The sequence below is a fragment of the Nyctereutes procyonoides genome, unplaced genomic scaffold, assembly GCF_905146905.1.
Source record: "Nyctereutes procyonoides isolate TBG_1078 unplaced genomic scaffold, NYPRO_anot_genome, whole genome shotgun sequence".
NCBI lineage: Eukaryota > Metazoa > Chordata > Mammalia > Carnivora > Canidae > Nyctereutes > Nyctereutes procyonoides.
The window spans coordinates 14,639,022-14,655,856 of record NW_026575142.1 but is presented as its reverse complement, the minus strand read 5'-3'; the positions used below and the strand labels follow the sequence as shown (position 1 = coordinate 14,655,856).

At 43.4% G+C, this 16,835-nt stretch overlaps 1 long non-coding RNA gene across 1 annotated transcript in view; it reads left to right on the top strand.

Moving 5' to 3' along the window:
* Positions 1-16,835, top strand: part of LOC129498662 (uncharacterized) — a 137,081-nt gene that overhangs the window by 56,846 nt on the left and 63,400 nt on the right. The window contains exon 4 of the long non-coding RNA XR_008662171.1: positions 2,283-2,388. This is a non-coding gene — a long non-coding RNA (uncharacterized LOC129498662). The remainder of the gene's footprint in view (positions 1-2,282; positions 2,389-16,835) is intronic.

The following is a 16,835-nucleotide window of genomic DNA, read 5'->3' as shown; positions in this document are numbered from 1 at the left end:
CACTCTGGAGAATTCTTTGCCAAAACTCCCCTCTACTTGGAAAGGAGGAAGCGCTTTTACAAGGTCGAAAAGACCAAGGAAATATGGCTCCATTCCCATGGTGGGACCTGCTATGTTTTGGTGGGTACAAAAGGGCACTTGTGCACGTTAACCCAATTATAGGAAAGAGGCATTTACTGGCAAAAGTGTCACATGCCTAGAAAAGGCATATGGCCTTCCTTTCTCCCCAGACATTAAAAAAATGACAGTTTGGTGGAGGGGAATTGGTTCATTTTGACAGGACAAGGGTAGCAGCATTCTAATTTCCATTGTATTCTTACTTGAAATTATCTTCCCTTAATAATAAAAGTCTTCCCAGGACAATGAGTACTGAATAAGATAGGCATTAGGAAGATTGTAGATATCAGATTGTGGGGAGAAATGGGATTTATTTATTTATTTTTTTAGAAAGATTTTATTTATTTATTCATGAGAGACACACAGAGAGAAGCAGAGACATAGGCAGAGGGAGGAGCAGGCTCCCTGGCAAGGACTCAATCCCAGGACCCCGGGGTTCACGACCTGAGCTGAAGGCAGATGCTCAATCAGTGAACCACGCAGGTGCTCTGAGATCTGGGATTTAAATTAAAATTCAGGTCATTAAAAAAGACCAATGATGCGTTTCACTTAAATCAATCAGCTTTATATTGGTTTTTTTCCCCTAACACAGTTGTTCTCAGATCTTACCTACATCACTGTCATCTGGAGGCTGAGTCCCACCCCGCACTTTCTGTTTTAATGGGCTGGGGGTGGGGGTGGAGTCGGAGCATTGCAGTCCTGACAGATAGTGTTGCTGATGCTGCTGGTTTGGGAACCACACTACAGGTGGAGCAGGGCCAGTTGAAATGTCTAAAACCCTGCCCTGACTTTTATCACATCTGATACAAAGCAAAAGTTGAATTTTTGGCCAGCTGCTTGCTAGTTGGACTTAAACTGGTATGTGTTGCTCACGCTGATGGACTGGTTTCCAGTTGTTTAGGACGATGCCAGAGGAGTGGTTCTTTTATACACCCCAGCGAAGAGGTATGTAAGAGAAACGTATAGGGTTTTGAGGATGGTAAAGGTACACACAGGCACACAAGTTCACATGGACCTTATGCAATGGAATTACTTTCCTTGCCCTAATTTTCCCTTCATAATTCTGAATTATTTGAATCTACAAATTATTTATAAGAAGGGTTGGATTTGAGAATATTATATTCTGTGCTGCTCTGAGGATAACCTTCTTAAATGCTTCTTCAGGAAACAAAACAGCTCTGTACCAGGTCTCAAGAATTTGGGGACTTTTGCTTTTGACTAACACAGGCAGGGAACTTGCCAGGTTCCAGCCTTACATGAATGCAAACCATAGTAATATCCTAGGATGATTGGGGCCAATCTGTTCTTTCTTTCTAAAGATTTTATTTATTTATTCATGAGAGCCAGAGAGAGAGAGGCAGAGACAAAGGCAGAGGGAGAAGCAGGCTCCATGCAGGGAGCCCAATGCGGGACTCGATCCTGGGACCCCGGGATCACGCCCTGGACTGAAGGGAGATGCTCAACTGCTGAGTCACCCAGGAGCCCCTGCTCCTCTTTACAGATAAGTAGAGATAAGTGTTCAAAGGAGGTGATTGGTGAGCTACGCACTCTAATGTGGCAACTGGGGATGGGCCTGGGTCAGCGGGGAGAAGTTCAGGACAAAGGGCCAATGTGTCCTGTTGTCCTGCTTGTGCCTTTGAGCCCTGGCATCTGGAGGCAGGGATTCAGGCTCTGAGAGGAGGACATCACTGGATCTGGCGGCTGAACTGTGAAACCGCCATCCCTCAGACTTCTTGGGAGGCCAGCCAACTTGCTGTCTGCTGTTGAGTGTGGGCGAGGAAGTAGGCGGGGAGAACTGGGTGATGAGAGAGTAGGAGGACAGAGAGAAACTGTGAAGAGTGGAAAATTTGTTGAAGGGGGTGAGGAAAAAGCTGGTGAGGCACAAGAACCCCAATTTAAAACACACAATTTAAGGGACACCGCCATCTCCAGCAGATCACGGCCTTCATGTCTGTTGTCACTTAATCCTTGCAGGCTTGTGCTAGTCACAGGCCCCTTGGCCCCAGATGTAGCCCCGCTGTGAGCCACACGAGATCCAATTCGTAGGGCAGGTGTCCTGGGCTGTGTGTGGATGGTGTGCTTGGTAGAAGGCATTGGTAGGATTGAAAGGTGAGGGAAGAAGAATCCCAGAGAATTCCCCTCCTTCACCCCCATCTCTGCCTCAGGTGGCCGTCCTGGCAGCAGCTACCAGACAAGCCCTCAGAGACCCGGCTTCCTCAGATGACCTTGGACTTCCAGCATTTCATCTCCTCTCTTGTCTTCCACCCCAGGGTAGGTAATGGTTTCCTCTCTCAGCTCCGCCTTCATCTGTAGAAAGGATTCCTCGAATTACACCCTATTGTAAATACTTAAGAGTAGTTCATTTCATTGGTTAGATCCTGACTGATACAGGTTAGAATTCTTATTCCTAGTGAGCAGAGGAGTCAACCCAAGCCTGTGTAGGTTAACTTGTTCAAGGTCATCACAACTAGAAAAGGATGAAATTGACATTCAGAACACAAGACAGCAGAGCGCTCACACTGTTAACCCAATGCTGTGTGGCCTCTCAGAGTTTGGATGAATCCAGGAAAAAGAAGAAAAGAAATATTTTCATGTATGAAACAGTGGTAATGGTGTGAAAATGTTGCTTTGACCTCAAGCAATTAGGTGATCTCTATGGTAGAGTAGGCGTGTGTGCCCTGCGTCCTAAATCTTGGTGAATTAATTCAACTCAGGCACTGATGCTAGTCTTTTATTACAATTCCTCGTTTTTTTGATCACGAGGGGTTACTTATTTCCACTCATCTAGCTGTAGTTTGTGAAAATGTGGCCTGAGCCTTGCTTTGGAACTCAGGTTGCTATAGAAACCTTTGACTGGAGGTGGACGGATCACGGAGGTTTATTAATGAGAATTTCCCCGTTCTACCTCTGGGCTTAGTCTGTGTGAAAATCTAAGAAAGGCTCATTAGTTTTTATATTAGTCAGGGTTCTCCAGAGAATCCAAACCAATAGGATGTACATAGGTAAAGAGATTTATCTTAAGGAATTAGCTCATGTGACTGTGACAATCGGCAAGCTAAAGACCCAGGAGAGCGGTGGTGTTTCCAGTTCGAATGCCAACAGGCTTGAGATCAGAAAGAGTAGATGTTTTAGTCTAAGTCCAAAGGCAGGAAAAAATCATATCTCATCTTAAGGTAGTTGGGCCAGAGTTCCTCCTTACTTGGGGGAGGGTCAGCCTTTTGGTTTTGTTCAGGTCCTCAACAGATTTCATGAGGCCCACCTGTATTAGGAAGGCCAATAGTCCACAGATTCAAATGTTAATCTCATCCAGAAGTACCCTCCCAGACACACCCAGCATAATACATGACCAAAATGTCTGGGCATCCTGTGGCTTAGTCAAGTTGACAAGTAAAATTAACAATTGCAGTTTTCATTATCGAAGGCTAACATTTCAGCCTAATTGTTTGGTGATCAAAGCTGATGATTCTGTCTCCAATCAGCCCTACAGAATGCTGATCTTCCCACATCAGAGGTGAGTGTATCCTTGAGTTGATTGCTGTCTGGCTCCTTCCACAGAAATTTGTCTTGAATTGAATGCTACTAGGGTGTCAACTAATATTTGATAAAGGGCAGTGGTCCTCAAAGAGTGGCCTCGGAGCACCAGCATCAGTATCACTTAGGAAATTGTTAGAAATGTAAACTCTTGGGCCCCACCTCAGACATACTGAATTGGAAACTGAAGGTAGGACCCAAAAATCGGTGTTTGATGAGCCCTCCCAGGTGATTCCGGCGCATAGTCCAGTGGTCTATCCTACAGAAGTGTTTCTTAAACTGAGAGCCATGGGTCTGCAAACGTGTGCTCGGGGACATGAGATCTTTCTAAAAGAATGAGAAATGAAATGTTTCGTTTTGACAAAAATCCAGAAAAGCTAATATAAATATACTCTAAGTATCCTAAATAATCAGCTTGAAAACAAATACTGCCATACTATTTCTTTGTCTGTAATTTGTGTTTGTGTTAGTTTTTGTGTGGGTATAGAGTAGAATTCCTTTGCTACAGGGTCATGAGATGCATTTGTGCCAAGTGAAGACTGGGTAAATTGGTAAACTGTTGTGGGAGTTTGAATCTAGAAGGGTGATGGGGAATTGAGGTGTCACAGTATGACACTATATGCACGTCAGACATGTGGGACCTCAGTGGTCACTGTGATTCAGTTTTAGCAAAGAGCATCACCTTCCACATTAATTTCATGTTGGTAACTTGAATTTCATTGGTTTTGTAGGTTTGTGTTAACTTGTAAGCTTGTTTTGGCCTTATAGTTGTTTGTATATATAAACCCAAGAACCTTAAGCTGAAATTTATATTTGCATATATCTAAGTGACATAATGAAAATAATTTATATTAACTTTGGACCTATTCCAACTTCCTCCTTTTAAAAGGAATTTGTGTTTTTGTATCAGTAAGGATAGGTAAACTTATACAACAATAATAAAAAAAAAACAACCCTCGGTTACAGAACTCAAAAGAAGTTGAGGGGTTTTGCTAATTTGAGGTCATTCAGGGAACCAGGCTAGCTGAGGCTTCATTTTGACCTTAGCAGGCTTAAGATTTTTTAAATTAAGATCTACCGTCACATTTTGCCATTTAAAAGGGTACAATTCGGTGATTTTTTAAAGTATATTCATACAGTTGTGTAATACTTATTGCCTAATTTATCATCTCTACCTAATTTTAGAATATTTTCAGCACCCTAAAAAGAAATTCTGTACCTACCGGCAGTCACTTCCCATCTTCCCCACATACCAGTCCTGGCAACCACTAATCTACTGTCTCTTCTCTATGGATTGCCCTCGTTTGGACATTCCACATAAATAGAATCACAAAATATGTAGCCTTATGTGTCTGGCTTCTTTCATTCAGTATATTTTCAAGGCTCATTCATGTTGTAGCATGTACCAAAAACCCCATTCCTTTTTATGGCTGAATAATATTCCATAGTATAGATATATTACATTTTGTTTATCCATTCACCAATTTTTAAAAAGGTTTTATTTATTTATTCATGAGAGACACAGAGAGAGAGGTAGAGACACAGGCAGAGGGAGAAGCAGGCTCCTCGTAGGGAGACCAGTGTGGAACGCGATCCCAGAACCCTGGGATCAAGACCTGAGCCAAAGGCAGAAGCTCAACCACAGAGGCCACCCAGGTGCCCTCCATTCATCAATTGATGGACATTTGGGTTGTCTTTAACTTTGGGCTATTGTGAATAATGTTGCTATGAACATTCATGTGTAAGTTTTGTGTAAATATAGATTTTTAATTCTCTTGCCTATATACCTAGGTGTGAAATTGCTGAGTTGTATATAACTCTATGTTTATGTTTTATTTTTTATTTTTTTAAAAGATTTTATTTATTTATTCATGAGAGACACAGACACAGAGAGAGAGATAGAGAGAGACACAGGCAGAGGGAGAAGCAGGCTCCATGCAGGGAGCCTGACGTGGGACTCAGTCCCAGGTCTCCAGGATCACACCCTGGGCTGAAGGTGGTGCTAAACCACTGCGCCACTGGGTCTGCCCGTAACTCTATGTTTAACTTTTTGAGGAGCTGCCAGACTGTTTGCCACAGTGGCTGCACCATTTTACATTCCTATCAGCAGTGCACAAAGGTTCCAATTTCTGTACAACCTCTTCAAATGTTATTGTCTTTCTTTTTGACGTAGGAAGCAGCTTTTTAAAAAAGATTTTATTTATTTATTTGAGAGAGAGAGAGAGAGAGAGAGAGAGAGAGAGACAGCACAAGCAGGAGGGGCAGGGCAGACAAAGAGGAAGAATCTCAAGCAGACTCCATGCTGTGAGTGGAACCCTACACGGAGCTCCATCCCAGGCCCCTAAGATCATGACCTGAGCTGAAACCAAGAGTCAGATGCTTGACCAACTGCGCCACCCAGGCGCCCCTGTAGGAAGCAGTTTTGATTTGTGATGACTAATGATGTTGAGCATCTTTTCATGTGCTTCTTGGCCATCCCTATTTCTCCTTTGGAGAAATGTCTACTTTTAAACTGGGTTGTCTTTTTAATGTTCAGCTATAACAGTTCTTTATATATTCTGGACATGAGGTCCTTATCAGATATGTGATTGAACATTTCCTCCCATTTTGTGGGTTGTCTTACCACTTTCTGGGTAGTGTTCTTTGATGCACAATAGTTTTTAAATTTTTTGAAGTCTAATTTATCTATTTTTTCTTTGATTGCTTGTGCTTTAGGCGTCACATCTAAGAATCTGTTGTTGATCACCTTTAATGACCACAGCAGGATGATACTGTGGCAAAATGTGCCATGGTATTTGAAGCATCTACCTGAAACTTCTTACTGAAGTTCACATTTCATAGGTTACAGAATATCAGATGGTTTTACTAATCTTAGGAGACAGAGAAGTGCAAACTTACAGTAAGTTTGAAAAGTGGGGAAAATAAGAAATAGTTGTTAAACAGCACTCGTGCTCACCGTGATTGAACTCATACTTGAGAAACACCCAACTTGGGATCACCAAAAACAACATATATGGTATATTTTAGAACCAAAAGACCCATCTTTACTGAAATACAACCGTATCTTATGTCCTTGCCTTTTCACTTGAAAAATTTTACATCTTCAACAAGTTTATGCCAAAGTATATTGTTCGTTATGTTAGATGGTGGCTTTTACGTAAGGAAATGCATGGTAATTCTTCTTAGGATTTAGTAACAGGAAGACATTATTTATAGATGAACCGCTCCCTTTTATTTTGTAATGGAAATATTTTTACTTTTGTTGCTAGGAAGCTCAGAGCTGAAATTAACGACTGCCTTATATCCTCTTAGTGTAGCTAGTATTCCCTTGTTTCAAATATTAAGATTTTTTTCCTCTAAGTATTTATTTTACCTGTTCTGTGCCATTTGTGTGCATGTGTGTGTATTTATGTATGTATGTGAATGACCTAATTTTTTAATTCTTTGCCATACAGTTAGATAAATTACAAATAAATTACAGACATTATTATATTTTTCAATACAGTTCTTGATAATACAGTTCTTAATGTGCAGTTCAATACATTATAGGGGAATGTTATGCTTAATTTTCAAGTTTTCCAGAGCATTCTGCTATGTTCGTGCATAAAAAACAAAATGCATTAAAAGTATAGTGAGTTAAGACATGGAATTGGTGCAACATGAGTAAGGGGTTGAAAAAATGGGTAAAGTCACCTTTTACTCTTAGCGTTGATGCTGGTAATTACATGATACTCTCAATTTAAACTTTTGTGGGAGGGTGCTTAGGTAATTATATCGCAAGCCTCAAAAATGTGCATACCGTTTGACTAAAAATTGAACTTCTGGGTATTTATCCTAAGCGAATAATTTGGGAAGTGGGCAAAGATTAATAGTCGCACAATCACAATTTTTTTTTTAAACTTGAGAGAGAGAGAGAGAGTTCAAGCAGGGGGAGGGGTAGAGGGAGAGAGAATCTGAAGCAGACTCCACACTGAGCATGGAGCCCAATGTGGGGCTTGATCTCACAACCCTGAGATCATGATCTGAGCTTAAACCAAGAGTCAGATGCTTAGCCGACTGATCCACCCAGGAGATCCACAATTGCTAATGCTTTTAATGCTCATGGTTAGTTCTTTATATATGTTTTCTCATTTAACAAGTAGGTACCACTGGGACACCTGGGTGGGTCGGTGGTTGAACATCTGCCTTTGGCTCAGGACGTGATCCGTGAGTCCTGCGTTGGGCTCCTTGCATGGAGCCTGCTTCTCCCTCTGCCTGTGTCTCTGCCTCTCTCTGTGTCTCTCATGAAGAAATCAATAAAATCTTTAAAAAAAATAAGATGTAGGCCCCACTATAAGCTCATTTAACAGAGGAGGAGCCTGAGGGTCAGAGGGATTAAATGATTTGTTTGAGGCCACTTGCGGCTAAGAGGGCAGCGCCTGGGACATAGACCAGAGCCATTTGATTTAGAGTTCAGAATTTTAATTATTATTCCCAGTGCAGATGTGAGAGCAAAATTTGGAGACAGGAAAAATGTTCAACAATAGGAATTTGTTAAATAAATCAAGTCATACATTGGAATACTGTGCCACCACCTATGGTGTTGCAAAATTGATTTATTGATGTGGGAAGCCATTCACTATATATTGTTGAGTGGACAAAGCAGAAAAGAAAATAGCATGCCGGGTAGGATACAAACGTGTGTGTGTGTGTATGTGTCTATGTCTATGTAGGTGGGGAGGACTGACACATTGAAAAGGGATTAGAGTAGGGTTCCCAACTTTCTCAGAGTCTTAGAAACCTTGAGGAAACCTTTAAAAAATACTGATGCCAGATCAATGAAATCAGATAAGACCAACAAAATTTGACCTCTCCAGACCACTGAAATCAGTCTCTGGAGGTTTGCCCTGGGCTTTACTATCTTTGAGATACTTCCCAGGTTATTCTAATATGTTGTCAAGGTTAAGGACTATGGGTAAAGCAGAAAGTTCACCTAGGAATTAAAAGTGGTTGTCTCTGAGTAGGATGGGAGACTTCCCCTTACCTGTATGAATCCTATAACCTACTTGTATGTGTTCTAGAATGTAAATATATTTATAGAGAAGATACACAATGTGTGTGTGTGTCCATGTCTGTGTGTTTGTGTGACTTGTGTTTCTCCATGGTACGTGGAAGCCAAACTACCATCTGGTTAGATGTCTGCGGGACCAAGGCAGGCACAACAGTCTTGCTTCTCCTGACAGCCTGGGGTGGTAAAGCCTTGGCCTGCTCGGTTACCCCCAAATGCCATTCCTGCAGTTTCCTCCATGCCTGCTAGGGTGACCAATCATCCCAGTTGGCCTGGGATTCTCGTAGTTTTAGAACTGAAAGTCTTGAGTCCCAAGAAACCTCCCAGTCTTGGCCAAACAGGATGGTTGGTTCCCCTGTTCCAGGTCTGCTAGACACTGTCATCCTTTGTGCCCCCCCCCCACCCAATCTCTCTCTCAGCTATGACACTGCCACTCCTCCCCTCTTCATAACCATCCAACATAACATGTGAAGGCGGGGATGAAGCAAATCACATCAGAGTTTGCTCCAGGGCCAACATACAAATGAAAAATGTATTTTTTTCCTCATATGCCTTTATTTGGAAGGAGAAGGATATCTATAAACCCAACAGTACCAGGAGTTACTCTCTTTTATTTTGCTCTAGGCTTTCCTTAATAGCCTTGAACATGCTGAGTTTTCTAATCTATGGGAGAGCTATGGCATTCTTGCTGAGTAGTCCATTTCTTTAATATTCCTGAATCATAATACATTTCTCTAGGCTATGTTAGAGGCCTGCCAACCAGTCCTTCATCATGACTCAAACTTTCGTAGGATTTTGCAAAAAGCTGGCCTGGACTCTGCTTCGATAACTCTAGAAATGGATTCCAAACAATCTGTTTCTTCTAGTTCTCCTTTTCTAAATTGCTATTTGATCTTGTCATACTCTGCTAAGCCTTGGGTCCTGTTTCAAGTTGCATATCACTCTTTATATGGTTTGACTGATATAAAAACCTTATTGCAAATGCATACTGTACATCAGACTCTGTTGGTTACTCATAATATTTGAAGGGTAACACCATTGCACATTCATTACTTTTTTTCTTAAACTTGGCACATCAAAAATTCTCCCATTCATTTGCATGAGTGGCATTTTTACTCAATTCCCCTTGAAGATGGCACGCATCTGACCCAAAACAGTGACACCAAAGTGTCTTTAATGTATTAAAAACAAGTAAGAACCAAAATTCTATTCCCAAGCTGTAATAAAATCTAGTTTGTCAATTGGAATGGAAGTTTCGAGGCCTAGGTTGTGTGAGGGATGGTAGGAGTGCATGTTCTCATTGTGAAAATGGACGCTGATTGTCATTATGGACTGGACATGGGTAAAGCGTTTAATTTACCCTCCTTCTGCTATAGTTGCTCACTTAGGAAAAACTGATTTATTATGTGAAATTTCCTCCAGTCCCCTTATCCAGTTCAGATAATTTTGGGACTTTACAAAATTGTTCCTTTTACAAAAGACTAAATAGCTAATAGCTAATTTTTCTCTAAATGGTAACATTTCCTTCAAAATGTGAATGGAAGATAACCACCCACCCCCTCCATTTTATAAGCTAGCATATTGGTGAGTGTGGAGCCCATGGCTTCTCTCTCTTTCTATGAACTCCTGGTTATAGGCAAATTGATAAAAAATTGGGTAAACAGAACTTGCTTTCCACCCATCTGGTCACAATAGCAGCTGCTCCCACCTCTTCAATTGTGAAGACACATTTTCCTCCGGGAAGGGTTTGGAGGGTAGAGGAGCCAGTATCTGGGGCCTCTCTTTCAGGAACCTTTGGACCATTGGCTACCTCGGGTATCTCTCTCTCGTGCCCTTAAGAAACACTTCTATTCTGTGTGCATTTCTTTTTGGTGAAATGCCATGTTTGAATACTAATAACTCAGCAAATGTTAATTCCCTCCCTTAGTTATTGATGCTTTTTCTCCTTTTAATTTTAATATTATTTTCCAACTCGCCCACCCACCCAAAGCACGGCAGGGATAGCTATGTTTAGAAGAAATATTGGCCCCTTTTAAATGTATAAGATATAATTCACTTTTTAACCCTCACTGGCAAAGGACTGAGGCCACCCGACCTAGCTCCCCTCTTCCTACCCAAATCAAAATCTCTGCGCTTTTACCCATTCTCTCTTCCCTCTGCCTGTTGCAGAAGCAGGGGGTCTATAGGTCACTCTTTCTGCTGCACCTTCTATCCCATCCTGTCCTGTCTTTCCTAGGATCTTGCATGGTCCCCTTAATCTTGTACCTTTAGTCTGCATTTTCTTTCTTTTCTCTTCCACGGACTCATTCTTGGCCTGCAAACATCCTCCAGCTTCTTCCTCTTAAAGAAGTAACCTGCTCTAGTTTCACTGCCTTTTAAGCTGCTCTCCTCTTCATTGCTGAACTTTTTCCTGCCATATCTCAAAAATTGAAACCTTCCCATCCTTCGAGACCCTGCTCAAATGCTTGATAACCTCTAGGTAGGAAGGACCTTGCTCCCTTGCTCCCTGTTCCTCAAATCCCTTTCCTTCCACAGGACAGACCCTCGTTTTCAGGATAACCCCATTTTCAGGATAACCCCCTGCCCCCAGCCCTCACAGCAGTGTGCTAAATCCGAGAGATGAAACTCCAGCTTAACAATAACCCACAGCCCGCGGACCAACTAAGAGAGATGAAACTCCAGATCAAGTTTTCCTTTAGTATAGCTGCCATTGAGAAGAGTAGTTAGCCTGGTCCCTGCATTGGTTGACCTCTTACATTTAAGCATCTTCCAACCACAGACATTAATTGAGGATGAAGGTGGTGAAAAATTAAATCTGAAATCACATTAAGAAAAATAAACATTTCCTTCCTTAGTCCTGTTGTGTGGGATAACTAGGCTTCCATTATTATGTGGCTATTTAGCTTCCTTCCACTTGTTTTCTCTTTGGCCTGGTTCAGAGGAATCCACCGGTATGAAAGGGAAGTTACTGTCTTTAATGGACCGTTTTTTACTCAAAGAAGGTCTGTGGCATTCCATAAAATTTTAAGGGTCTTTCTGTTTCAGTTAGTTTACTGTTTCTCAGTGAGGGTCCTATGGGTCATTTGTCCAGGGCAGTTCTATTTTGACTACTATAGGGTGTTAAGTATCCTTGCTTCCCATCATATCCCAATGACCCCAGGGATGACCACTGTCAAAGTGGTTGAGAAAACACTATTTTTTACATAAATGCACACTTACAATAGATGGTAGAGTCCTAAGAAGATCCCCAATGATCCACATGCTTGTCCAGTCTCCTTGAACATGGGGAAACTATGAGCATAGAAACTATGCATACAATGAGATACATGATCATGTTATGTGACATGAGAACAGGTAGATTATCCTGGTGGACTTGGCCTAATCAGGCAGGCCTTTTAAAAGCAGAGGACAAAGTCAGACATCTGAAGCAAAAGGATTGTACATGCCCTTGATGGCTTGAAGGTGGGAGTCAAATGGCAAGGAATGCAAAGAATGGAGGAAGCCTTGTAGGGGCTGAGAGAAGCCTGGCTGACAATCACAGAGGAAATGGGGGATCTCAGTCTTACACCTGCAAGGAAACAGATCCTGCCAAAAATGTGGATAAACTTGGAAGGACCCTGGGCCTCAGATGACCCACAGCTGGACCCCAGCCCAGACTGACACCTTGACACATACCTTCTGTGCCCAGACTTCTAACCTACACGACTGTGAGAAAGTCAGCTGTGGTGATTTATTAACACATCACAGAAAGCTAAAACCCGTGCATTTGTCTTTAAAAAGTATATAGATTTTTTCCAATAAAATATAATATTCTCAATTACATGGACAGGGCAGCTTCATCTGGGGTCTATCCAGATGGTCCAGGATGACACCTCATCATGATAGAACTCTATTAACACTGGCCTAGTGGATGGATGACATCGTTTGGTCCACCTTAAAGGTTGAGGGTAGGGACAAAGAAATAAATGTCCTTCACAAAGCTCTCCCAATCCAGCAGAACAACATGGGTCAGCACCTACTTCTTTCAAGGCGTACATATAATGCTGTCCCCTACTGATTTCTTTTAGTAGCTGAAGATTTTCAATCGAACTTGATTTTTCCTGGACTTCCCTGCAAGGTTTCCTTCCTTGGCAAGGATGTCATAGGAAAGAGCCACATCAGCATATAGTTTTATTAGTGTTATTCTACTGATACCCTGCAGCATGTGTACAGTCTACCAGACTGTTGGAAATGTCAGGGTCATAATTTTGGTTTTATAGTTGTTTTCCCTAATTCCCAGTGGAGTCTCAGTTCCCTGTGTCAGGACAGGAAGCCAGTGGTGGCTGAGGCCATGGTTAAACCCAAGCTTGGCTCCCTGTGCTTCCTGTCCTGGGACATGGTGTGGAGTGGTGGGGAAGGGTTTGACTCTGGTCAGAACACACCTGCATTGAAGTCGCAGTCCTGTCCCAGGGATGTGCCTCTGTCTCCCCACTTGGCCAAAGGGGTGATAATAGCACCATTTCATGGGATAGCTGAGGAGTAAACAAGATAATGTATATAAAGTACTTAGCATAACGTCTGTGGTTAGGTGACTCTCAAATATTAGCTTTTATAGTTCCTACCAAATGTGAAAGATTGGTTTCTGTAAGGACGCCTGGGTGGCTCAATGGTTCAGCATCTGCCTTTGGCTCAGGGCATGATCCCGGGGTCCTGGGATCCAGTCCCACTTCGGGGAGCCTGTTTTTCCTTCTGCCTATGTCTCTGCCTCTCTCTGTGTGTCTCTCATGAATGAATAAATAAAATCTTAAAAAAAAAAAGATTGGTTTCTGTAAATTTAAGAAATGTCTGCACTTTCTTTTCCGTAGTTTATATTGCAAAAACAATAGTTTTCAAATATAAAATGACTTATTATTAAGATATATTTTAAAAATGAAACATCCTCATGTATGTTCTCCTTGTGCTCCTCTTACGGGGCAGGTCCCTGCTCTGAGAATCCCTTTTACAGGTGTGGGTAGTCTGGGTAGGGGGCGATCGGCTTGTCCAAAGGAAGCCAGGTTCAGGCTGTTGGCTCTAAGTTCTTGCAAAACCAGGTATTGCCTTTTGTGGGGGTGTGGTGCACATGATTTAGAGATAGAAGCCAGGTAGGCAAGGCCATCCAGAATTTTGGTTTCAGGAATTTGGGGGAGGCTGCGCTGCTGGTAGGTTGGGCTCTAGACTTCTCAGGGAGAATGCAAAAGTCTTTCCATAGAAAGCGATATGGTAACCTTGAGCTATTTCTCTGTAGAGCTAAGCAAAAGGGCAAAAAAATCCCAATGAAGAAGTGCCAGTGAAACCCACTTATTGGGCTTTCAGAATCTTGTTCTGAGATGGCATGTGGATGTCAGCAACATGCTTGCACTTGAAAAACGCAAACTCTGGCTGGAGCTGGTGTTTACGAGTGTGAACTTGCTCTGGCATCCAGTGTAATTTTTGCTGGCTCCGAAACTGCCATTCTTCCCATCTGCTCCCTCAAGCAAATCTTTGTGAAAGAGGACGTCCAGCTGGGGAGAGCTGGGTTGCCGCGTTAAGAATGTGCTGTGGGTGGGCAAGGAAAGGGGCTTCCCTGTCTTCGGTAGAGGAAGCACTTCCTCATGAGCAGGAGGTGAAGACAGGGGAGCTGGGTATTTACAACCAGAGAGATCATGTGGCATTGACTCGTTTACCTTCTTGGGGGTATTTAGAGATCAGAACTGCTCAGCTCCAGCCCCTCCTAGAGGGAAGATACTCTTACCAAGCTCCAAGGGGGAGCTCCCCTGGTAGGGGCAGTAAGGACTCTCTGGACCTTAATGGCTTGGTGACCTTCCAGTGGCCATCTGTGTGATCATTTCCGACCTTTATTAGCACGCTTATTTTTGCAAAGACTTGTTGCTATATTGGGAGCCTGTGTAGGGTTGCCAGGTAAAATACAGGACCTGGTTAAATTTGAATTCCAGATAAACAAAGGAATGATTTTTTTTAGAGTAAGTATTCACAAATATTGCATGGGACGTGTATGAAAACAAATTATTTATCTGAAATTCAAATTTAACTTTTTTTTTTTCTTTTGACTGAATCTGGCAACCCTAGCTCTGTAAGGCCTGGGGACCTGAGATGGAGTGAGGTAGCATGTGCCAGGAAGATAGTAGGGTTCATTTCCTGGTGGGGTTTTTTGTGGTGGCTTGTGATGACAAAGTGACACCAAGCAGTTCTCTCCCCAAGAAGTCTGCTAAGTGGCAGAAAGCTGTTTGGAAGCAGAAAGGAGCCTGATTAAGGTACCCTGCATTCCATCCTAATCAGACTAAGAAAATATCCCCTTCTCAAGCCAGCCTTTCCTTCTAGAAGACCAACCCCACTGGCTCTGACCAGTTGTCAGCATGTCAGGCCTGGCATAATGTCATTGGTTGGTGAGCTGTTTATCCTAAATTCCTAACCTGGGAAACGACTCTCATGCTTCCTGCCAAGGGGTGGTACTGAAATGTCTTGTTTTGAGGGCTGATAACAAAAAGCGCAATCAGAAATCCAGTGTGAAGATAATGTAACTGGGGGCTATGGCAGGCTGTTGCAACAAGGGAAACTTTGCAGTTAGACAGACCTGGGTTCAAAGCCTGCTACTCTGGCTTGCTTGCTGTTGGATCTGAGGACTTGGGCTCAGTCACTTCATCTCTAAAATGGGATTGATTGTGCTATTTTTACCTCACAAAGTTGTGCGGAGGGTTACATGAGACAGTATAGCCAAGGCTCTCAGGTAGTCTGTTATTTGGCAAGTGCTAACTTAATGATAGTGCTTATGGCCACATCCACACAGTAGTTCAATCCCCACCCCATGCTGCTCATGATGATCAGAATGATCTTCTTATGTAAATCTTGCCTTGTGCCAATGGAAAGGGGATGTGTTGGCCTGAGCTTAGCCAAAAGGCTGAGAAGCAATGGAAAGGGGTGTGTTAGCGCTGCCTCCTTTTTGACAGCAGAAAGCAGCTGGCTGGCCTCTGAGGGTCTTTCCAGAAGGACTCTGGGGTTTCTTGGCACCATAATCAATGGCTATACTTGGGTGGATCAGCTCCAGCTCTGAGGTTGGGATGGGAGTGGGGGTTCCCCAGGATTTCATGAGTTCCCACTCTGAACTTCTGCATATCAACATTAAATCTATGTAAACACAGGGTGCCAGCTCTGCAGAGCCAGCTTCTGACGAGTCTCTGTCCCCACGCTCCCCATCAGTCAGACTGTAGCCCAGGCCCCTGTGTAAAGACCTTGGGGGTCATTGCTGGGTCAGACGAGAAGGGCCTGAGACTCCAGGCGTGAGCAGCCTCTCCCTCAGAGAGCCTACCAAGGTTCTAAGAGCACTGGCTTTGTAAGAACACAAATAAAATGGATAGAAGACATTTGAAAGTTTCAGTGTTTGGTAGAAAGTCTTTATTAAGATTATGTAGCTAATTAGGTGCCTATCAGAATGCGCTGATGCATGTATTGCAACAGAGGATATGTGGATAAAGGGCACAGGCTTAATGGCACCGATAGGCTTTTAGAAAGGGCATTTAGAGAAAGTTCTAGTGACATTTCAATGCAGCTGATTACACATAAGGATGGGGGAGGCTTGTTTTGGGGACTGGACCACAGAGCCCGGGCCGACAGGGTTGGGGCTGCTGGGGGGTTTGGGTAGGAGGGGACAGAGCCAGCACAGCGGCCCCCTGTCCGTCTTACTGGGCCGGCTGTCCGGGCCCTGGCAGCTGGGCCCAGCCCTGCCCCTCGCCCACCACTGCCCTGGACAGTCGGGCAGGCTGGCTGAGGGGGGGTTAGGGGGGTGCACTGAGTTCTCTTCCCAGGATGGGGAGGAGATGCAGGCTATTCCGCGTATCACCCTCTCCACCTGCCAAAGAGGCAAGACAGTGCTGGGGAGGAAAGAGCTTTTACTCATTCCTTTGTATTTGGGCCGGACTAGGAGCCAGAAGCAGCAGGGACCTGGTTAATAGGTCTGCTGTGCATCACGCTGATGGAGGTGCTAGGGTCGGGGACGCCAGGCCTGGGGAGAGCGTGCTGAGAAGCTTAGGGTGTTATCCCCCTAGCGGTCCCCTCTTGGAGCTGTCTTCTGGAGCAGTCGCGTCATGTCAGGGCTGGTGTGAGCAACCAGCTGCGACAGGGAGGGACA